General features: G+C 42.9%; 5 pseudogenes; all 5 read left to right on the top strand.

Moving 5' to 3' along the window:
- Positions 1 to 1,344: 1,344 nt before the first annotated feature.
- Positions 1,345 to 2,977, top strand: LOC110209009 (general transcription factor IIH subunit 1 pseudogene; annotated as a pseudogene).
- On the top strand, positions 2,922 to 14,689 carry LOC110209008 (cell division cycle 5-like protein pseudogene; annotated as a pseudogene).
- A 66-nt stretch (positions 14,690 to 14,755) lies between these two features.
- LOC110209007 (WW domain-binding protein 11 pseudogene) lies at positions 14,756 to 18,599 on the top strand (annotated as a pseudogene).
- On the top strand, positions 15,176 to 16,711 carry LOC110208984 (cyclin-L1 pseudogene; annotated as a pseudogene).
- An 822-nt stretch (positions 18,600 to 19,421) lies between the features above and the next one.
- On the top strand, positions 19,422 to 20,107 carry LOC110209006 (WW domain-binding protein 4 pseudogene; annotated as a pseudogene).
- The last annotated feature ends 3,744 nt before the right edge of the window (positions 20,108 to 23,851 follow it).

Genomic DNA, 23,851 nt, shown 5'->3' with positions numbered 1-23,851 from the left:
ATCTGGTGATATCCAGAAGAGCAAAGAAGAAAGAAGGAATTCTCTTTCTAAAAATGAAAGATAAAAACATAGAAGTAAAGACAGTGAGAATAGTAGGAGGAAAGAGAGATCAAAGTCAAGAGAAAGGAATAAAAGTCAGCCAAACCCCAGAGATGAGGAAGATTCACGTTGGAATGGTGCAGAAAAGGAATCTGAAAAACACAGCAGAAATTCTGGGCAGTCCCAAGAGCCAATGAAGAATCACGACCTGCAAAGAGATAACTCTCCAGCAGGGCAAAAATAATACTGAAATTCCTTACATTCAGTCTACACTGAATCTTTTTAATTTATTGCTGAACTTTATTTCCAAAAAGAACCTTGGTACAAACTACTGGTTTGTATTACACATTTTTAAGAGGTCTTCAGTCAAAGGCGTTTTATAATCAATTTACCTCTGTCCACACCCCAACAAAAACCTTCCTCCCTTGTTTAAACATATTTGAAGAGCGTTGCATTTAAGAGAAGAACATAACAGTTGCTTATACTTCATGAATCAAATTGTCAAACTCAAAAAGAGTAGAGAGGGAGCTCAGCTGAGGACATCTCATTTCTCACCTGGCCAGGACTCTCTGATACATCTCTGTCTTTTTTCCCAGTTGTTTCATACCCAGCTTAGCACAGTGCCTGCCAAGAAGTAGGTGTTTGATGCTTATTGACTACTTAGCAGCAGTAGTGCCAGGCTTATTCCATCTCCCCTGCCCCAGCTTCTTCTAATGGGCATGGAGGCAAAACAAACCACTTTGGAAAGCCACTTGAGGTTAGCATTTGTGCACAATCAAAAGAAGAGAAAATTGAAGTGGGTGGCCACAATCTGGCTACTATGCCCAAATCAAGCTTCCAAGGTGTCTGGGCAGCCCAGGTCCTCCCAGCATTCTGAATCAGTGCTTCCTCACACCCAATCAACAAATGTCAAAGAGTCTTTTGAGGTGTGAATCTTAACCAGGTGCACAAATCTCTGTACCTCCCCCCTCCCTCTTCAGCACCTCCCCTCTCAACTTCCTGTCCTGGGGGTGGGGTGGATAAATAAGACTGGAAGAGTAGAAAGCACTAGGAGGAAGAAGCCCAGCAGAACACCTCCTCCTGTCATCTCTCTCAGTTCCTCCTGTCAGTCCTCCTGTCCAGGTGGTAACTTAAACTGCAGCAGGGCAGAAAACCCCATTTTCCCTCTTTTTGGCAGCATTGACAGGGCTCAGCCAGCAGAGCCATTGAAGAGAATAGTAGAAAGAAGCTGAACCCTGTGAACCTCCTTCCAGGCCCAGGCTGGCCCCTGCATGCCTGGGCTCCTGCACAAACCTTCCAGCCAGCATGGCAACTTCAGCAGAAGTTTTACTGATGGTAAGAAGATGTGTCAGAAGAAGCAGGATGGGGCATTCTACGTCCTGGAAGAAAGGATAGCTTGGGCACTTGAAGACAAAGACAGCTTTACTATCAGCCATATGTACCAGGACATTTGATGCCAGAAGATCAGCCCAGAAGGAAAAGCTAAAATCCAGCTTCAGCTTGTCCTACATGCAGGAGACACCACCAACTTCCATTTTTCCTGTGGAAGCACCATTGTACAGGAGAGGGAGACTGTGAAGGTCCTTCTTCTGCAGCTGCTACCCAAGTTCCAGAAGAAGGCCAGTAAAGAGCTGCAAGAGAAAAACAGAATGCTGCAAAAGGATCCTATTTTGTTACAGATTTATAAAGACTTGGTTGTGAGGCAGGTGATAGCGTTCCTGCTTGAAAGACGGGCCCAGAATTCCTCAGCACCTGAGGACAGCACTGCAGTATCCAATCACAGGCAAGATGTGGGCATTTCTGCAGCATTTCTGGCTGATGTCCACCCCCAAGATGATGGCTGCAATGGCCTAAGATATATCTTAACTTCTCGTATTGTGGACTCCGTATTTGGGACCTATCCTGCAGGAAAAATCAAATACAGAGAAAACATCCCAAAGAAGATGACAGAAAAAGAGTTCTGGGCATGATTTTTTTCAATCCCATTATTTTCATAAGGATGGGCCTCATACAGGGTGTCTAAAGATCTCTTTGCAGAATGTGCCAAAATGGATAAAAAGTCATAAGAATTAATGTTATCATTGGCATTGAAAAACGCACTAGCAGATTTGACAGCACTGGAGGAGAAATCACGAGGGTTATGGGGTCTCTGTTGGACCATCTCCTTCCAACTTTTCCAAAGCCAGAAGGCAGACTGGCAATGTCACCACCATCAGGATATTTAACCATCATAGTGCTATGGTCCTGGCAGCAGGTCTCAGGAAACAGGAAGCACAAAATTATCCCAGCTATGAAAACAGCAGCACAGATGAGAATTCTTGGGATTCAGACTGCTTTCAGCCACCAGTCAAAAGGATGAAGTTACAGGAATCCATTGAATATGAAGACTTGGGGGGAAATAATAGCATAAACACAATTGCACTTAAGCTGAAGAAGGCAACTCCAATTCACTCCCTCCAATATGCAACAAGTCAGGATATTACCACTTCTTTTCAGAGCATTAAGCAAGAGATGGAAACTTACACACCCAAACTCACTCAGGTTCTTTCAAGTAGTGCCATCACAGCCCTAAGCCCTGGAGGAGCCCTTATGCAGGGAGGAGTACAGCAAACTATTAACCAAACGGTGCCAGATGACATTCAGTTAAAACTCAAACCCTTGGAGTTGGCTGTGGGGGAGCTGCTGAGGCATTTCTGGTCCTGTTTTCCAGTTAACACACCATTCCTAGAACAAAAGGTGGTGAGGATGAAGAGCAAATTGGAACAATTCCAAGCTACTAAACTCTGCCCATTCCAAGAAAAAATTCAGAGACAGCACTTAAGCCCAAATTTGGCAAGTCACATGGAAGAGGTGCTACAGACAGCCTAGGATAAACTTCACACATGGCTATCCCGGTGCCTGCTAAAGGATATGGGAAGGATCCTGGGGCCTTGGAGGCTTTGGTCCCTCGGATGCTCTCTGCAGCAGTTGTGGGAACATACCCTGAGTAGCTCAAGCATCCTCCCAACCATGCTGCAGGGACATGTGTAGCCACTGGACTTAGGAGCTGGTGCTTTTGAACTTGCACATTCTGGAGTGAAAGTAGCTGTGGTGAAATTTGAAAACTGGGAGGTAAATTAAGGCAGAACCAAAATGAGATGAATTTGAAATATATGTGTGTATATATATATATATATATATATATACACGGACACAGACACATATATACATGTATATATACATATATATGTATATATATGGCATCATGAAATCTGCTTCCAGTAGTCTGGAAGTAGTCTGAGTACCATGTTGCCAACAATAGTATGGCTCTGAGGATACCCAAAACCCCAGCTGCCCAAGACGGAATTCTGCAGGAATCATAGAAATTGATTTCTCTGACCAGTATGGAGACACCACTGAAAAGTGGTCTTAATACCCCACTGCATAAGAGTGACTTCTCTCGTGGGACTCCTCAAGGACAGATCATTCAGACACTGAACACAGTCTTGGCTACCTCATTCAGGACTCCTGCTGGAGCTGAAGAGATGACTCCTAAAGCAATTTTTGATACTACCACAAGTAAAACTCCCCTAAGGGACAAACTGAATATAAATCCTGAACAGAGGTTTTCAGATTTCAATCATCACTGGGATGTGAAGCAGATGGAGAGAGAATCTCATGAGCATCTCTAGTTAGGGTTGCTGGGCCTTTCCTCCTTCTAGGAATGACTTTGAGATTGTCTACCAGAAAAGGCTGAGAAGGAGCTAGAAGACCATGAATGGGATGAAACTTATGTAGAAGATGGGTCCACGCTTGAAAGCAGGCTATCTGGGATGCAGAGGGAGATGCAGAATTAAAACGCATGCACAAAGCTGTTCTGAAGGATCTGCCAATGGTCAGAAGTAAATGAAACTATCCTAAGACCCTTATATGTAGAAACACCACTAACGGACCTACAGAAAAGTGAAACACTAATTAATAAAGAGATGATCACAATGCTTCTTTATGATCTTCTGCAACACTCTAATGGAGAACAAGCTGGAAATCAAATGGGGAAAATTCTAGGATTGGGAAGGAATAGCACTGAGCACAGAACTTACCTAGAACACAACCCCTGGGAGAAATTCTCCAAAGATGAACTGAAGAAGGCTCAAGACCTTTCCACATTGCAGATGGAAGTAGTCAAGCCAGGAATGAGCCATGAGGAGCTGTCAAATGAAGCTAATAACCAGTGTGGGAAGAAGGTGACAGTCAAGTTGTATATCTACCTTCCCAGAGCAGATACACTGAGCTACCTTGGCTACCAAAAGGGACAGGCTTGAATCACTGGAAAAGAGACTTGAAATCAATAGAGCTCACATGACCACAGAAGCTAAGAGAGCTGCAAAAATGGAAAAGAAGATGAAAATTTTGCTTGGTGGCTACCAGGCTCAAACCATGGGACTGATCAAACAAAAATATATCAAATTTGCATTTCATATTGTTTTGTATCTCCTGTTAGGTCATAAACTCTTCTGTTTTCCATAAATCTGACAGGTGAAGACATCTCCAAAAGTTTCATGAGGGAAAAGGCTATCCACATCCAGAAAAAGAACTATGCAGTTTGAATGCGGTTGGAGCATACTATTTGCTCTTTTTTTCTTCTGTTTTGTTTTGTTTCCTCTTTCTTGTGGTTCCTCCAATTGATTCTAAATCTTCCTTACAACATGACTAATGGGAAAATATGTTTCATAGGAGTGTATACGTAGAGCCTATATCAGGTTGCACACAGTCTTGGGGAGGGAAAGGGAGAGGAATGGGAGAAAAATTTAAAACTCAAAATTGTATGGAAGTCATTACTGAAAACTATAAATGAATGAAAAAGAAAAAGTAAAAAATAAGTTCTTAAATCTGTTGCCTGTGAATCAATTCTTGAATAAAAATTAATTGTTAAAAAAAAATATGTGTATTCATGGGGCAGGGTGGGGGAATGGGGGGGAGGGGAGGACGCCAAGATGGCAGAGTAAAAGTAATGACTTGCTTGAGCTCTCCACCAAAACCCCTCCAGATACCTGCAAAGCAGCAGAATCCACAAAAACACAGAGTGAAAGAAATTTCCAGACCCAGACAAGCTGGATGGTTGATTGGAAAGGTATATCACACCAAGTGGGGAGAGGAACACACTTTCATGGGGGCACTTAGGCTAAACGGGCCTCAGCAAACCTGGAGCAGGCCTCAAAGGACTGAATCGTGGGTAACTGTGGCAGTTTGCAGACCTCTCAACCCACAAACACCAAAGGCAACTTAGAAGGTCAGTAGGAAAAGTCTGTGACTGCAGTGAGAGAGAAGAGAGGTGCCAGCCTCAGGGTGGTGGCTGCTTCTGGACCTTCTGGCCCACAGACTGAGGGGGAATCCAGTGGCTGATCAGAGGAGGGTTTCAGGGATCTCTTTGCTGGTGCAGGGGCAGGAGTCTCTTGCTTTGCCTGTGCTTGGATCTGGGTCACAATACTGGGTGGTGATTCTGGGGCAAAGAGGAGCCCTGGCATTGCTAAGCAGAATAATAGAAAAGCAAGCTCGTTTCTTATTTTAAGTAATGTATCTTTTCTAAAAAACCAAAACCCAAAACAAAATTCAACATACAACCTACTTCAATTCATTTTTTTATAATTATAAATTACCATGAAAAGTCTTAGTGTCCTTTAATTCTTTTTGGGGAAGGTATGGTTCCCTCCCTCACCCCTGTCCTTCTTTCCTAAATGGGAGCTCCTTCAGGCCAGGGTCTGTTTTTTGTGTTTTGTCTGTTTATTTGTTTTTTGTCTTTGTACTCTAATATCTTAAACAATACCTGCAAAAATGTGTGCAAGGGACTTGGTGGTAGAAGAGAGCTGGAAGGGCTGTGTAGACATAGATAGATGGATGCATGAGTCCCAGAGTGACAGAGAGAGTAAGGAGCTGGGGAGCCCTGGTCTGCTCTGACACTGGTGTTCCAGGGGCCAGTCTAAGCCAGCTTTGAATTTCCCAGAAGGTTCATTTCCAAAGGCCCAACTTCCAGGCAGAAGTGGTTTAAGCCTTCTGCGTTTAGGCCAGTCTCACTCTTGCGCAGAATCATTTCTTCTGGACTCTGCAAGCTTTCATTTCTTGTTCATGGTAGAAATGCCAAAACACAGGAGGATTAACCACAACTGGTCCCATCACAGTTCGTTTTATCCAAATATTTTGCAGATGCCCTGTTTTCCAGAGCTAAGGCCTAGCAAGCAGGCTGTACCCTGAGCTTGGCGTGAGAATAATCCTTTGAGCTCAGGAAGATATCATCATCTGTTAAAGATATCATTATCATTGTTCAGAGCAGCACCAGGTGTTCACTGAGGGATTTAGCTCCTCCTGTTTCCCTGGGCCTTCCATCCCACGTTCACAATCCCTAATTCTTGTCATGGACAGTTACTACATTCCTGTTCCTGTCACAGAGCTATGGTTCTGTCCCTGGCAGGGTGATCAGAACTCTCAGGAATTGAGACAATGACTGTTCCCATTGAACCCAAAGCCCAGAGCATGGGGCTTACAAGCTCTCTACTGCAGAGGAGGCTCCTCACAACTATAGGAAGAGGCTGGAGTGCATTCAGAGTCACTGAGGGAAGCATTTTGAGGAAGGTGAGAAACTTCTTGCTCAGCAGGAGAGACAAGCTGTTGACTGGCACTCCATGATCACGGGAGAATAGAACAAACGGCAACTCTTCCTGATGGAGGAAGAATCCCAACGTCTTGAAAGGAAGAAGGAAGAGGAAAGGGCAAGCCAGGACAGAATATCTCAGCATACGCCAAGTTGATCAATAAAAGTTTTGTTGAACTGAATCTGACACTCCTACCTCACTGTTGAATATATGATACTCAGGACACCTAAAATTGGCTTTGTCTCTCCTGAAATTATGATTCGACTGATAAGCCAACATCAACACCTGAACCAAGGCTTATTAGCTACTGTGCATCCAAGGACCAAGGAACCAGGAGACTGAATGAGAACTGACATACTCCACAGAATCACAAAAGTGAGACATGCAACATGTATTACAGTCTGTCTTGGCCCCATCTAAGTGAGGGGTCAGTGAGAATAGGGAGGGATGCAGAGGAGGAGGGAAGGCAATATGAGTGTATGTAATCACTTTTCCAGTTTAGTTAAACCAAATTACCAATGACAGCATCATATGCTCTCCATCACCAACCCAGCTCCTGTAAAGCCAAGCAAAATACTAAGTTGATACTGGCCCTTTCCTTTTTACTCACTCCCATGCCCCCAACTTGATCTGTGACTCACTGACATCATACTTATTAACCACAAAGTTTCCTGGCAAGTGATGTTTACCCCAAACCCTCCTTATCAAACCCATAACTAATTACAGTGATCGGAGATGCATCCCATCCTCACTCCTCCCCCTTCCCTGCTCCTGCTTCATTCAGTAGAAGTAGATGGTATGATCACAAGCTGGAGGAACACTGATCCATTCTCATCATCGTTTTTTTTTGCTAGACCTATAAGTTCATTAGTAAAGAGAGCTCCAGTTGAAGAAACTTCTACCAAAGTGGACACATACCTGTTCTGTAACTTAACCTCAGTTGTTTTGGGGCACCAAGTAGTTAAGTCACTCGCCCAGAGTCACATAGCTAGCACATATCATGAAAGACTTGAACCCATCTTCCCGATTCTAAGACTTGCTCTCTATCCACCATGCCTTATTACCCTTCAAGTTTATCTAGAGAGGATGAGCATTTGTTGAAAGAGTGCAAGAAGGGTTTGAAGGAGACAAGAAAAGACCTACAGGATAGATGGCATGCCACCACATGAATGGACAGTAATCATTGGGCATTTACTTTGCTTTCATTTCTTTCACCGTCACAGCTAAGAATATCCTGGTGTATGAGAGACCTCTTGTCTTTGACCTCCTTGAGCTATATGTTTAATACTGAGGTTTGGGAGTCCTAGAGTAGAGACTTTATCATTCTAAATTGCTTTCTTGAATGGTTGGAATACAGCTTCAACAGTAACTCTGCCTGCCATCTTTCCATAGTCCATTAAGTACTAGCCATTTCAGTTTTGGAGTCACCTTTGCTGGTTTGTTGCAGGTGTTTTGCATGTCTTATTGGCAAAAGGAAAAGCTACCACAGAATTGTGAGGGAGGGATTGAGAAAAACTCAGGGAGAGAGAGCAAGAAAGATTCTGATCTGAGAAGGTATAGAAAATCTTCTTCACTGGGCCAAAAGAGGACAGAAGGAGCAACCACTCAGAGCTCATCTGCTCAGGACGAGCCCCCGACAAAGAAGAAAGTCCACGTGGATCCACTCCTCCCTCTCACAGGTTGCGCTTATATTCCTCCTGCAAAGCTCAGGAGGATGCAAGAACAGATTAGAGATCAAAAGAGCTTAGAGTATCAAAGGATGAGCTGGGAGGCTTTGAAGTCCATCAATGGTCTTATCAATAGTGACCATTTCTAACATAGGGATTATCCTTTTAAGAACTACTTCAAGAAAATATAGTTAGGGGAAGGGCATTGCTGGATAGATCTGTTTTGTAAGCACAAAGGGCATCTCCAATCTTTACCCATGTCTATGCAGCCCTTGTGGCAATTATCAACTCCAAGTTCCCAAGCATTGGAGAACTGCTCCTAAAAAGGCCAATGGTCAATTTCCAAAAAGGCTTTCAAAGAAACAATCACTTTTGGCTAATAAGGTGTACAACAAATTTCGAAGCAACTAGACAGTGTGACATGTTAGCAACATGAGTTCTACAGAGCCATTAGTGAGCAAGACCAAAACAAAACTATTAATGGCCTAGCAAGGCAGGGTGTCCCATCGATGGGCACACCCTTGAGGCACAAAAGTACAGCTTTTTTATTCCCCATCCCAAAACTTAAGTCCCTCCTCTGATTCCCCATAGGCTGGGTAGTACAGAAGTTACAGCCTAAGCAAAGCACCTAATCTCCCCAAGTAAGGCCCATTCCCACAAAGAAAAAAGAAACAGATAAAAAACAGTTAAGAAAAAGAAAAGTGAAAGAAACCCATGGAAAATAAAATGGAAAAAAGACAGCAAAAGACAAGTGAAAAAGAGGTCAGAAAAAAGTTTCAGACCGAAATTTAAGAGATTCAAATTGGAGAGAAAACTCATCCATACATGCCCCTGACAGAGATATTATCACAGAAGGAAACAACTGAAGTGTTTTAAAGGGCAGAGATTGCGATAAATACTTAGAGCTGGAAAATAAATCTGGTGATATCAAGGAGAAGAGTAAGAAGGAATTATCTTTCTGAAAATGAAAGAGAAAAAAAACACCAAAACAAAGAAACTGAGAATCCTAGGAGGGAAGAGAGATCAAAGTCAAGAGAAAGGAATAGAAGTCATCCAAAGCCCAGATATGAGGAAGATCCATGTTGGAATGGTGCAGAAAAGGAATCTGAAAAATACAGTTCTGAGCAGTCCTGAGAGTCAAGGAGGAATCATCACCTGCAAAGAGAAAGCTCTCCAGCAGAGTGAAATTAATACTGACGTGCTTTACATTGCTTTATATTCAGTCTAAACTAAATTTCATATTTATCGCTGAACTTTATTTCAAAAAATCCTTGTGTAAAGTACTGGTTTGTATTATACATTTAAGAGGTTTTCAGTGACAGGTGATTTATAAGCAATTCTTCCCCCCCCCCCCGCCCACCAAAAAAAAAAAAAACACCTTCCTCCTTTGGTTCAACATATTTGAAGAGAGCCTTTTTATTTAAGAGAAGAATATAATGTTTACTTGGAGGACTACCCCCGCCCCATACAGGGCAGCTCCAGGGCCACAGAGAGGGCCCCAATAGCACAGCAATGTCATGCTTCTGGTCAGTTTTCATGGGAAGCAGGAGACCTGCATGCTGGTTCTGGGGAGTGGGAAAAGATGGGCCTGAGGGAGCTGTCAGAGCCAGCCAGGTCATAGGATACCACAGAAGTACCACCAAGAAGGAAAAGGGCCAGATTCCTAGAGCAGCATCATTTGATGTTGATTGAACAGGAGACAGCTTTCTAATTCAGTTCTGAATTGAGAACAGCATGACATAGTGAGAGCAGAATATACTGATCAGAGAAGATGTGTAAACTCTTACCTTTAGCATATCATAGAACCATGACTGCAAAAGCCACTTCTTCCAAGCCATGAAGGAGCAACATCCTTTTTTAGGGTCAGACTTGCTGGAAAAAGGAAGGACAGCTGGGCCTCAGTTTGCCTTTTCCTCCAAATATGGAGGTAGTGGCTCATAGTATGCTGCTGTCATCTAAAGACTTGGGCTTTTTTCCTGGGACTGTGGCCTCAACATCACCACCCTTGACTTATCAATAGAACTTTTTTCCTAAAGAGAAAGAGAAGAGTTCTGAGAGATAACTTAGCTTTTTTATTTCCTTAGAAAGATATCACATTTTTTCAATGTCACTTACATTTACCAGTGTGTCAATGTGCTCCACTTCCTTCCCCCTCCCAGAGAATCAAGGTCTCATGATGTTTGTTAAGAGGAAAAAAAGTTCAGCAAAATTTGCCAACTTATCAAAAAACCTAAAAAAAATAAAATTGCATAAAAGCCACTAAATTACTGGTAAGTCCAACCCAACTGTCTTGTCATGTTTACTATTTACTTCCAGCTTAGCTGGCTATGGCTTTGGTTCGTGCCCTTTCTATCAGAGAACATGCTTGGACCCTCCTTCCATTTTGGTCTGCCTTGAGCCTCCCCTAGCCTTTTCTACTGACTAGGGTGACCCTGGTTTTACCTATGTCTTCATAAGAGTGAGTTCATAGAATTGAGTGGAAAGAATGCTGGATCTGGAAGAGGAGAACTTGGATTCAAATCCAAGCTATTATTTTGCCTTTGTGTGACCTTGGGCAAGTCACTTCACTTAGCTCCAAGGGGCCTCAGGTCCCATCTAATTCAGTCCCCAACTGAGGAAACTATGTTCCAGTGACAGTAACTCCTGGTCTTGAGATCAATTACTGAGTACTGCAATTATTTTGTCTTTTTACCAGGATCACATTCCCCCTGCCATGAAAGTGTCTGCTCCTCACTTGTTGAGCAAGAACTGGGGCAGTGAGCTAGTAGCAGAGCTTAAAGCTCCCCTGTCAACAGCAGATTCAGAATTGCCCCATCTCTTCTGCTTCCTACTTCTGCTCTCTGGGTACCCTTTAGATATATTCCTGCCCAACCATTGAGTGAAAGACTTATGACTTTCACAATGTTCTCCAGAGCTCCCTCATTCCTAGATTCTAGCCTATTCTCTTCAGAACCCATCACACCCATCTTTTCTTCTGGCCCCCACTTCCAGGAACAAAGGCTGGTCCCATGACTCTCTGTTCAGGGAACTCTCATCTTTCTGCTTGCTGCTATTCCTGTCTGAGCATTTCTCCAGGGAGGAATTCTCAACCCACCACCAGGTTCCCTGGCTGTGGGCCTTCAATTTCCAGCCTTCCCTGTAAGAGGATGGACATCACCTACTTCATGATGGAGAGGCTCCCTAGCTCACCAACTGGAGACTTTTCTTCCACAGTGTAAGCTAAGTTAAACTTTTTCCAATCCTACCCTCTTGGAATTTCTATAAATGCAACTTGACCCTCTTTTTGATATAAAATGAAATCAATTTTATATTTCACTGTCTTTATACATATCTTTTTCATTTAATTTCATTTCAGTCCTGTCCAACACTGTGTGACCCCATTTGGGTGGTTTTTTTTCTTGGCAATGATGGAATGGGGTTTGCCATTTCCTTCTCCACCCCATTTTATACATGAGGAAACTGGGGCAAACAGGGAATCAAAGACTTGTCCAGGGTGACAGAGCTAGTAAGTGTCTGAGGCTAGATTTGAAATAAAAAAAAAATGAGACTTCCTGACACCACGGCAGGTATTTAATCCATTCCCCTCCCCATCTAGCCACCCCCTTATACATATCAGAAATAAAATTTCAAAGGGATCATAAAATTAGTTGGCAAATATTCCCAATACCCTGTGATCAACTTCTCCTACTCCCTCAGAATATTCATATTACAGATGCATACATGGGGTGTGTATATATGGTTAATACATATGGGTATTAGAATGGCTATTTAAGGGCAGTTAACTAATTGTCTCTTCCAGACACAGTGAGAATCTGAATAGAATGTTCTACTACAAATTTCAGGAATACTATTTTTCGTCACCATTAATTTGGTTTGTGGTTCTATTCTCCCTGTTCCCTCATATTTGTGATGAGTCTCTAGCCTTGGAAGGAAGACACAGTATGTATATGACATCATTCCTGCTACAGTGCTCCTTCCTCCCTTCTCCTTTGGGTCCCAGCACGAGGGCAGTGGGCAAGAACTTCTAAATGGTGGCACACAAACCAGCCCCATTTTCTGTGACCAGGCTCTCTGGCAGGGGCTCCTTGGAAACATGGAATTGCCTGATGAAGGCTTCTGCTGCTGCTGCTACTGCTGCCTAGGAGGATGAAGAGAACACCTGAGAACTATTAGCTACTTCAAGGCCAAGAGAGAGAATAGAGTAGGAAGGACAAAGTTTCCCAGTTTTGCATTCTGTTTGTACCTCTGAGTCCTTCTAAACTCTGTTAGGAATAGAAATATCTCACCAAATCAGGGCCAGTGAATACAGGCTCTCTAGATTCCTTTGCTCTAAGCTAAGCATTTTGCCTTTAGTTTCTGGGGGGAAGAGGGAAGTTGGAGGACTAGTTCAGGGTCACAGAGGCAATAACTTGATCCCTCCTCTTCAAGATTCCAGGTCCAACACTAAACTTTATGCAATATTACCTCTCCTTACAGATGCAGGGGACAGGAGCTTGGCCTCAGTCAGGAAGACCTAGGTTCTAACCCTTTCCTGGGCCACATGTGGGTATGTTACCTTAGGAAAAATCACTTCATATTTCACTATTCACATGTTTCATATATTCATATATTTTGGCAGCCCTAAGGGTAGATGGTGAATAGGAAGCCCCTTCTCTGGGGTCCCTTTGGATCTTTCTAAATTTTGTAAGCTTCCCAAAGAGCTTGTTTGGGTTATGGAGTTCCTAATGAAGGAACTTGGCTCACTGAGAATTTGCAAGTATACAGAAATGATCTCTAGTAGATTGGCTTTTGAACAAGGAGAAATTTAAATTTGAGACCAAGTCCTGCTAAATCTTTGATTAGTGAAACTTGCCATCTGAGGTAAAAGCTCATGGGACCATAATGAATTGTGTTTCCAGCTGTCTGATGGATCATAAAAATCCATCTATAATCAATAGTCAATAATCCACCGTCTGAGAGAAATTCCACAAACTCATTGGGATACAGTGATAGTGGAAGTTCTTGAAGAATCTTGGTAATGAGTTTGTGCTGTCAAGTTGAAATCCAGGAAGAAACATTGAAAACTGATGGACAATTTGATGGTACAGCGATATTTATGCAGAATATTTTAGAGGAAAATATGACACAGGACCCTTTGAGGCTGTTTCATCAACATGGATGCAATGTAACTTTCCATCCATTTTTCAGCTGAGTCTCCCCTAATTAGAGTTTGGGTTAAAGAGCAAAGCTTGTCTTGAGTTTTCCATTTGTATACCCTGCACTAAGCACAATACTTGGCACAGAGGAAACACTTAACAGTTTTTATTCATGTATTTGTTTAGACGATGACCAAACTGATTCTACCTTATTTGGATCAGAAATCCTGGGTAGCAAGGGAGAAGATAAGTGACCTCCTGGCATGTACCTCCATAACCACGAAGAGTTAATCATTCAGCAAAGCCTCCTTGCCTAGAGCACCCAATCTATGGGGGGGGGATGGGGAAAGACTGCAAAATGACTGTCTTCTGATTATGGGTGGATGACTACTTACCTTCCTCAAAAATCCCCATATAGGCTTATCAGTTTCAGGACTTGACTTCCCAACCTTACCCTAATCTGCTCTTACTAGCTATTCAATTTCTTTAATTGATAGACCTCACTACCCCTCCCCACACACACCCACACACCAGAGTTTGTCAGTAAGACAAAAATCAAGTAGAACTTGGAAGGTCTACCCCTTCTACCAAGGCCACATGACTGAACCACCATGAAAATGGCTACAGGCCTGCCTCATCATTCCTGTCTCACCTTCATTTCAGTGCTATGGATTTCACTTACTGCTGTTGAAGGCCAGTCACCATTTGAGTGCTAACCAAAAGAGACTAGTAGAAAGACAGACACACCACACACACACCCCACCCCCCTTACACACATGCATAGAAAATGTGGTTGGGAATGTTGCCTCTGCATATCACTCAGGAGGGCGTGGAAGCTGCTGGGGTATTAACACCTGCAGGCTATGGCTTAATACCTTGTGTTAACACCTTGAGGAGACTCAGGTGGGAAAAATCAGACTTTTCGGATAGGTATAAACCCTGCATTACCCAGCCAATGGGGAAACAGGAGAGAGAACTGCCATTCTGAACCACGTATAAAAAGCTTTGCTCGGCCGGCCCCGCGGTTTCTAGATGGCGGTGGCTTAGACCTCCAACGAGAGGCGAAGGTGAAGGCCCGCCCCCGGCCCGAGGAGAGCTAGGATGGCCCGCCAGCCTCCCAGGCATGCAGCCCTGCGGCCCTAGCTGGCTCCTGCGAGCAGCCGAAAGGTGGATGTTACACAGTCTGATTAAGAAGTCTGACAATCACCAAGACTTCTGCTGATACTGGTTTTGGTGTATTGGTTTGAATGAAAAAGTTTTTCCCCCCTTAACTGACTAAAACATATAACCTGTGAAAATAGGGCAGAGATCTACATCATCCACCAAGAGTGGGAAGTTCATGAACCCCACCAACCAGGCTCGAAAAGAAGCCCGGAAGAGGGAATTAAAAAAGAATAAGAAACAGCGAACGATGGTACGGGCTGCAGTACTAAAGATGAAGGATCCCAAACTGATTATCCGGGACATGGAGAAATTGGATGAGATGGAGTTCAATCCTGTACAGCAGCCACAGCTAAATGAAAAGGTGCTAAAAGATAAGCTAAAAAAACTTCGTGAAACTTTTGAGCGCATTCTCCAACTCTACGAAAAGGAAAATCCAGATATCTACAAAGAACTTCGAAACTTAGAGGTGGAATATGAGCAGAAAAGGGCCCAGCTCTGCCAGTACTTTGATGCCATCAAGAATGCTCAGCACAGGTTGGTCCCCACAGCAGAGGCGGCAGCGGCCGCCTCGGGGGGCTCGGCCTCGGCGCCCTCCGGCGGCTGCCCCTCGGCTGGAATCCTCATCTGCAACCGGCTCTACTCGGAGGTGTCGCTGATCGTTGACCACTTGCTGATCCCCGAGGAGCGGCTGTTGCTCACACCATCCATGCTGGACGGCCTCGACCTGCCCAGCGAGATGGACCTGCGCATCCTGGGCTGCGAGCTCATCCAGGCCGCCGGCATCTTGCTTCGGCTGCCCCAGGTGGTAATGGCGACGGGGCAGGTGCTGTTCCACCGCTTCTTCTATTCCAAGTCCTTCGTCAAACATGGCTTTGAGATTGTTGCCATGGCTTGTATCAATCTCGCTTCCAAAATTGAAGAAGCACCTCGTAGAATAAGAGATGTGATAAATGTTTTTCACCATTTATGGCAGTTAAGAGGAAAAAGGACACCAAGCCCCCTGATCCTTGATCAGAACTACATAAACACCAAAAATCAAGTAATCAAGTCAGAGAGAAGGGTATTGAAGGAATTGGGATTTTGTGTTCATGTCAAGCATCCACACAAGCTCATTGTTATGTATTTACAAGTTTTAGAATGTGAACGGAATCAAACCCTGGTTCAGACAGCCTGGAATTACATGAATGACAGCCTTCGAACCAATGTTTCTATTCGATTTCAACCAGAGACAATAGCATGTGCTTGTATCTACCTTGCAGCTAGAGTGCTTCAGATTCCCCTGCCAACTCGTCCTCATTGGTTTCTACTCTTTGGCACCACAGAAGAAGACATTCAGAATATCTGCATAGAAACACTTAGGCTTTATACCAGAAAAAAGCCAGATTATGAATTGCTGGAAAAAGAAGTCGAAAAGAGGAAAGTAGCCCTACAAGAAGCTAAATTAAAAGCAAAAGGATTGAATCCTGATGGAACTCCAGCCCTTTCAACACTGGGTGGCTTTTCTCCAGCTTCTAAACAATCATCACCAAGAGAAGTAAAGCCAGAAGAGAAAACCCCAATATCGGCCAACACAAAGACCATCAAAAAAGAGCCTGAAGATAGACCGCAGGCATCCAAGAGTCCTTACAATGGTGTTCGGAAGGACAGCAAGAGAAGTAGAAACAGTAGAAGTGCCGGTCGGTCAAGGTCACGAACAAGATCACGATCTCCATCTCATACGCCAAGAAGACATTATAACAATAGGAGAAGTCGATCTGGAACTTACAGCTCAAGATTGAGAAGTCGATCCTGCAGTCACAGCGAAAGTCCTCAGAGACATCACAACCACGGCTTTCCCCACCTTAAAGCCAAGCACACCAGAGAGGATTTAAAAAGTTCCAAAAGACATGGTCACAAAAGGAAAAAATCCCGCTCTCGATCTCAGAGCAAGTCTCGGGATCATTCTGATGCTGCCAAGAAGCACAGGCATGAACTGGGCCATCACCGGGAGAGGCGCGAGAGGTCTCGGTCCTTTGAGCGCACACACAAAGGCAAGCACCACAGCTGTAATCGCTCGGGCTGTGGCAGGCACAGGCGCTGATCCTTGTACCTATCTGCATTATGGCGTATGGACTCTTAATCCAAATATTAGAAACAAACTGATGAGGAATTGATTGATTAAAAGCCCTCTAGGTTTTTAGAAACATTAAGGACATTTTCTTTTGAAAGAACTAGGTTAATTTTTTGCACATTAAAATGCCCTAGCAGTATCTAATTGAAAACCATGGTCACAATTGTACCTATTATTGTAGTTGTGTGTTGTTCATCAGTATAAGAACTGGAGAGTGGTCTTCTGAACAAATGTACCTTATTTTTATTATGGATAAATTGCAGACATTATAATATTTAAGTATGGTTATTTGTTTAAATGATGGTGGATACTTTCTTACACTGGTTCATCTGCATGTGTAAAGATTTTTACAAGGAAATAAAAATATACATCTTGGGTTTTTTTTTAAACTGCCTCTTCAAATACCTTATTTATATAAATTATTAAATAATTTTTTAAAAAAAGAATGCTCAGCATGTTGAAGTGGAAAGCATCCCATTGCCAGATATGCCTCATGCTCCTTCTAACATCTTGGACATGGTGTTCTTCATTTGCCTCCTGGCCCGCCTCCTCCCCGAGTTCTGCAGACGTATGGCCACAAAGTGGGCTTTGCCCTAGCACTTGCCCTCATCAGCAGGAGGAGGATATTTTAGATAGCCCAGAACTCGCTCATCAAGGTCATGCTGAGGATGCTTCCAGCACCAGCAAGGACGAAGGTTATCCTGAAGGCGTGGATCAGAATAAGCATGACGACAGCAGCGATGACATTGACACTGACAGGTCAGATGCTGACAGTGAAAGAGAGGAGTTCATGCGTCATGCTGATGAAGAGAGAGAGAACAATGAGGACCAAAAGGCAGGTCTCAGTGTACGATTTGCCGATGTTCCTGGAAAAGCATGAAAGAAAAAGAAAAACATGAAGGAATTAACACCTCTTCAAGCTATGATGCTTAGAATGGCAGGTCAGGAAATTCCTGAAGAGGGGCAAGAAGTGGAGGAATTTTCAGAGGATGAGGAGCAGGAGGATTCTGATGATTCTGAGTCAGAAGATACAACACAGCAGCGGCACAAAGAAGAATCTCTTCCTGATGGGGCATCATCATCTTCTGCTTCCCAACAACAGCAACCACCTCCACAGTCTGTTCCTCCTGCTCAAATACAGGCACCTCCCATGCCAGGACCACCCCCTCTTGAACCACCACCTGCTCCACCATTACTACCACCTGGGCCACCCACTGGCCTTCCCCCTGGTCCACCTCCAGGAGCTCCTCCATTCTTAAGACCACCTGGAATGCCAAGACTTTGAGGGCCTTTACCTCGACTTTTACCTCTTGGTCCTCCACAGGGCATGCCTCCTGGTCCACCACCAGGCTCACCTCCTGGCCTTCCTTCTAGTCCTCCTCCACAAGGACCACCACTGAGGCTACCTCCCCCAGCACCTCCAGGCATCCCTTCACCTCATCCTGGCATGATGTGCCCACCTTTGGTGCCTCCACTTGGACCTGCTCCACCAGGGCTTTTTCCACCAGCTCCCTTGCCAAATCCAGGGGTTTTAAGTGCCCCATCTAATTTGATCCAGAGACCCAAAGTAGATGACACCAGCGCAGCCACTATTGAGAAGAAAGCCACAGCAACCATCAGTGCCAAGCCACAAATCACTAATCCCAAGGCAGAAATTACCAGATTTGTGCCCACTGCACTGAGGTTTTGACGAGAAAACAAAGGAGCTACTGCTGCTCCCCAAAGAAAGTCAGAAGGGGATTCTACTTTTCCCCTTGCCAAAGCAGTCCCTAAATCTGGCCCCTCTGCTCCTGTTTCAGTACAAACCAAGGATGATGTGTATGAAGCCTTCATGTAAGAGATGGAGGGGCTACTGTGACAGTTTATGATGCCAGGGGAGGTTTTAATTCCACAAATTCATATTAGAAAATATGGTTCATAGAGGAAGGAGTGCTTATATATTGGACCTGAGTGCAGAGGAGTTAACTTTCACTCTGTCACAGCATTTCCTAACTTCAGTGCAAGGATTGTCTTAATATTATTTAGCTTTGGTCAGAATTCACTGCACAGAAGAAAAAGATGTCTCATTCAGAGTAGACTGGTAAGCTTCTAAAGCAGTGTCCCTTCACATCTCTACTATACCCATCACCACCACCACTTCCTTTTTTCTTTGGGGGCATGAAATAGACAGGATTTTAGTGTCTGTACTTTTTTTTTTTAAAAATCCTTTTCTTAAGTGGGTTTGGTAAGCCACTGGAATAGATATTTGTCAGAAACCAATGCATTTCTTCCAGTGTTTTTTGTGTTTTTACTTCTGGTTTTGTTTGTTTTTTAACTTTCCTTGTAAATATTTTGTAACATTTTACTTGTAGTAAAATGGATCACAGCTTCATTTCCCTACTATGGAGCAGGATATGTGGGGAGGACTATACATATGTATTAACTGAGATGACTTCAGTGACAAAAAAAAAAGTATCAAATGTCTCTCATGAAAGAAATAAATGTTCTACAAAAAAAATAAATAAATAAAAATAAAAAGCTTTGCTTCACCCTTCTCCTCATTGGAGTTCTGCCCCTGCTTGCAGGATGGACTTTGAGGGAAGAGGACGGTTCAACATGGCTCAAGCCTCGACTCCGGGTTGCCTTGGGCCCTGCAAGCGCTGACCACCCCACCAGCCCATCTGGAGCCACTGCAGCTGCCATGGCCAACTACTGGAAATCACAGCCTAAGAAATCATGTTATTATTGCAAGTGCTGGATAGCAGACAATAGGCCTAGTGTGGAATTTCATGAACAGGGAAGGAACCACAAGGAAAATGTGGCCAAAAGAATCTGTGAGGTTAAATAGAAAAGCCTACAAAAGGCAAAAGAAGCAGCAGCAGCATCAAAAGAGTTTGCAGCAATGGAGGCAGCTGCCCTTAAAGCATACCAAGAGGACTTGAAGAGACCTGGAATCATTTCAGATGTTACAGAAGCTAGCACACTACAAGTACCAACACTGCCCCTCTCCCTGTCTCATTATCAAATCAGAAGAAGGAAAAGAGGAAAAAAGACCTCTCCAATAGAGATTCAGTAGGAGCTTCCAAATGGACAGAAGGCATGTCTTCAGAGGGTTACCATTACTATTATAATACCATCACAAAAGAATCTCAGTGGGAGAAACTGGAAGGATTCCAAGGAAAATTGAGTAAGAAAGCAGCAATGCCTCTTTGGGTAGAAGTTTTAAGTGAAGATGGTTACACCTATTATTATAATAGAGAAACAGGTGAATCTAAATGGGAGAGGCCTGAGGATGAAGAACAAGGCTCATTAGGTCCATTAGAGGAAAAACCTAGATCTCCTAAAAAGCCAAACCCTTATGGGGAATGGAAAGAAGTTAAGCAATAGGATAATCCCTATGTGAAGATAGATTTGGAACTTCCAAGTACAGAGGAGCTCCAGTTGCTGATATGAGTGAGGACCCAAAAGTGACATTTAAAGAAAAAACAGTCACTTCTCTTGGAGATGTGTCAGAAGGAGTATCTCCAGTTTTCAAAAAGAGAAGATTTGATCATGGAAAATCTAAAACTTTAAGGCAAAGAGGAGGTGATCAACAATTTTAATTTAATAACAAAAAGCAGTGTCTGACCTCTTTGGACCTATTTGGACAAGAGCCTCTAACTTTGTACGCTATTTTATTTGCTTTTAATGGTTTAGATACTAAGAATGTAGATTTCTAAGTTGTACTAAATGTGAATTGTAATAAATCTACTTTTTATTTTTGTGGAAAAATAAAAAAAGCTTTGCTCTCTCTTCTGTAAGTTATTCCCACACATGAGACACCCAGCCTTCCTAGGCAGTTAAGGATTATTTTTTTTCTGGTTCGCCAACAGTTTCTTGGAACTTTTGTTGCTTATACAAGGTATCAAAAAAGGTATACACACAACATTGACAACAAGGATAGCCAACATTTGATCTTCATGACCTTGTGAAGAAGGTGCTATCTTTTTATCCCCATTTTGCAAACAAGGAAACTGAGGTAAACAGAGGTTAAGTGACTTTCCCAGGGTCACACATCTACTAAGTGTTGGAGGCTGGATTTGAATTCGTGTCTATTTGACTCCAGGCCTGATGCTCTATCTACTGTGCTACCCAGCTGCCCTGACATAAGTAATCAGTTGCCTGACCAGAAGGGAGATGCTAGAGGAATCTCCTAGTCAAACTATAGACATGAAGTTATAAAGTGGTCTTTTAATTATTTCTCCATTTAGCAAGCCATCAGCAGGCCTGGGATACAAAAAGTTCTTGACGTATTTGTCAGTTTCCATAAGTCAACCCCAACTGTCAACCCAAGACACAAACTAGAATGAAGATGTCTGGGTGGACAAAGCTAAACAGGAGAATACAACAACCCCTAGCATGTTCAAAACATCCAGGGAGCACTGGAGTTCTCAAGTGAAAAAAAGACATGGTACTGATACTTTTGTAAGAAAATAGATGTCTAATCTAGTTGAAAGTGATTTGAACTTGCTTTGGAAAAAAAGATTAAAAAAAAGCCAATGTCAAATGCATACTTTTTGTGTACTTTGTACCATGGGGAACTACTCACAGGATTACAAATCCTTAGGATTTAATGCAAAGATTCTCCTAATACACATTTTATTGTGATTCTAGCAACACTGATCTTAGGATCTTTTAGAGAGATCTTGTAAAATGTAGGAACAGCAAAGGCCTAAAGGAAATGCAGGAATTTTCCTTTTTTTTTTTTAACTGGATTTGGTGAGGTCCTTCTCAACAGAGAGAAGCAGCCTTGGCTGCAGTGAGCCAAAGTATCATGCTCACTGGAACACTTTGGGCCAGAAGGAAAGTGACAAGTGAGGAGGTAACTGATAATGGACAAAACAGCTATAGACCAAGGAATTCATATTCCAAAGCCAATGCATTACATGGAACTCCATAATCTTCAAAACTCCTAGTAGAAGTACCTAGGATCCAACCATCTCATCTTAGTACAGCCTGAGACTGAACCAACGTTCAAAGGCATTGATACAACCATTTTTAGTTAGTTAATCTGATCAAACACTGGACTTTCTCAATAATTAGGAGCAAGTAATCTGCAATAGTTCTGGTCCACCTTAAGTTGCCATGATGGGAATTTGATAGAAGAGAGTTAGTTTGTTGATCCAAGCCCTATCAACAATGTGAAACTTTGCCTCTGGGAATTATTCCTAGCATAATTGACTTTCTTGGGCAGCAGCCAGGATTACTTGAAAAGGAAAGACTAACTTTACTTGCAGGGAAAATATAGCAGGATGTATACCAGGCCCATTGCAGGCTGGATTCTTACCGTGTTACACAGCCAGACTTCATGTTAGGTTAAGAGGCAAAGCAATAAGACAGAAGAGAATAGAGCCACATTGCTTTATTGTAGCCTCAGTAGAGAAAGGGGTGCCTAGAGTGGCAGTGAAGGCATTTGGCATGTTAACTCAGACAACTAAAGCATGGATCTAAAAATAGGTCAAGTCTCTAAGAGAAATTTTCAGGATGGAATTAAGGCTTTTCTTGATCCCCTTGCCATTTATAGCATAGTCTCCTGTGGATCACCAGAACCCTGAATATTAAGGAATGCAGATTACCTAGAACTGAATTGCAAGGTTTGTAGCAAAGTGAAAACAAATGTATCTTTTTGAGACCCCAGATTTTGGGAGGATGTGTGCCAGTAGAGTCATTTCATGAGATTTTGAAAGCAAGGGAAGTCACCCCATCCCTCCAGATGGGGGCAACTGTGACAATAACATTCAACTAAAAACACCTGGGAGAAGACTAAAGGAGGAAATCAAAAGTAGGGGTCCTGGATAGAGCCAACACTGCCTATGTCCATCTAAAGGAAACATGCCTCACAAAATTTAAGGTTTTTCTTAATGGAAAAAAACTGGCATTTTAGTAGGATACTGTTGGCACAGCTCACTCATCTGACCAAGCTCACTTTTTATTTCTACTTTATATATAGATTGCCTCATCCCTTTTCCAGCTAAGTTTACCAATTTTTCAGTACCATCTTTTTATTCTCCATCATAAAAGTGAGCAGCTCAAACTTACACCCTTATTTGCCCTGATCTTTGCCACAATTCAGACACCTCCCCAACTGATCTAGGTGTTACTGAAGCAGCCAACCTTAGAACTCCAAGACTGGACATCCTTTGTCAACACCCCTAGAACTCTAAGACTGGATATTTTTCTCCATAGCTCCCAGTAACTGAATTGCAATAAGTAGCAGCAGCTCTAGACTCCTCCCTTCTGTTTCTACGTTAACTTATTCTCCTAAGAGTAGCATCAGTGTAAACTAGTTTGGAAGAGCCATTTGAGAATATCATTTAGGCAACACCAAGGGAGACTGTGAGGTTGCAGAAAAGATCTAGCTGCAAAAGGTATATTTAGGACCCACACATACCTCCCAAGTATGACTTCCTGGCAGATAAGTTCATATACCCAGCTCATCCTCTTGAGCTATTGGGGCCACTTCATATCCAAAGTTACTTAGCTGATTATTCTGAACCAGGCTCTATGAACTTCCAAGGACAGGATGAAGGACTACTTATCACACATCAAACTAAAACTCATAAGAATGACCATTTGGACCTACTCTATAAGCTCAGTGGCTCTTTTCTAGTCATTATCTTCCAATGATTCAGAACCTTTAGGGAGATCATGTATTCAAAGGCCTTCATTATACAGAGAAGGCAGACAGGTTCCGAAATGAAAAAGTAAAACCAGATACAGCACACAGTCTGAGGAGCTTAAAGGCAGAAAAAGAAAGAGTAAAGTACTAAAAGCCTGGATAAATTGCTAAATTCTTATCGAATGGAGTATATATTGACTATCTGGGAACTATCTTCAATTCTTGGGCAAAATGACTTCATTGTTGACAAAGCAGTCATTCTGACCAAGGTTACATAGTTGAGGAGTGAAGTTGGTGCCCAACATTCACCATGCACAAAGATCCCTGCTAACTTAGAAGACTGGGAAAGTAATGGAGGATCAATTAGCTAGTTGAGAAATCACGGGATAGGAGTTTTGAAATACAGCCACAGAAAGCATTGCCTAAAACTATGAAATATGATTAGATATCATTCATCCCTTTTTTTTTAAAGG

The sequence above is a fragment of the Phascolarctos cinereus genome, unplaced genomic scaffold (assembly GCF_003287225.1).
Source record: "Phascolarctos cinereus isolate Bilbo 61053 unplaced genomic scaffold, phaCin_HiC Scaffold_1;HRSCAF=81, whole genome shotgun sequence".
Classification (NCBI taxonomy): Eukaryota; Metazoa; Chordata; class Mammalia; order Diprotodontia; family Phascolarctidae; genus Phascolarctos; species Phascolarctos cinereus.
This window is presented reverse-complemented; position numbering and strand designations above follow the sequence as displayed.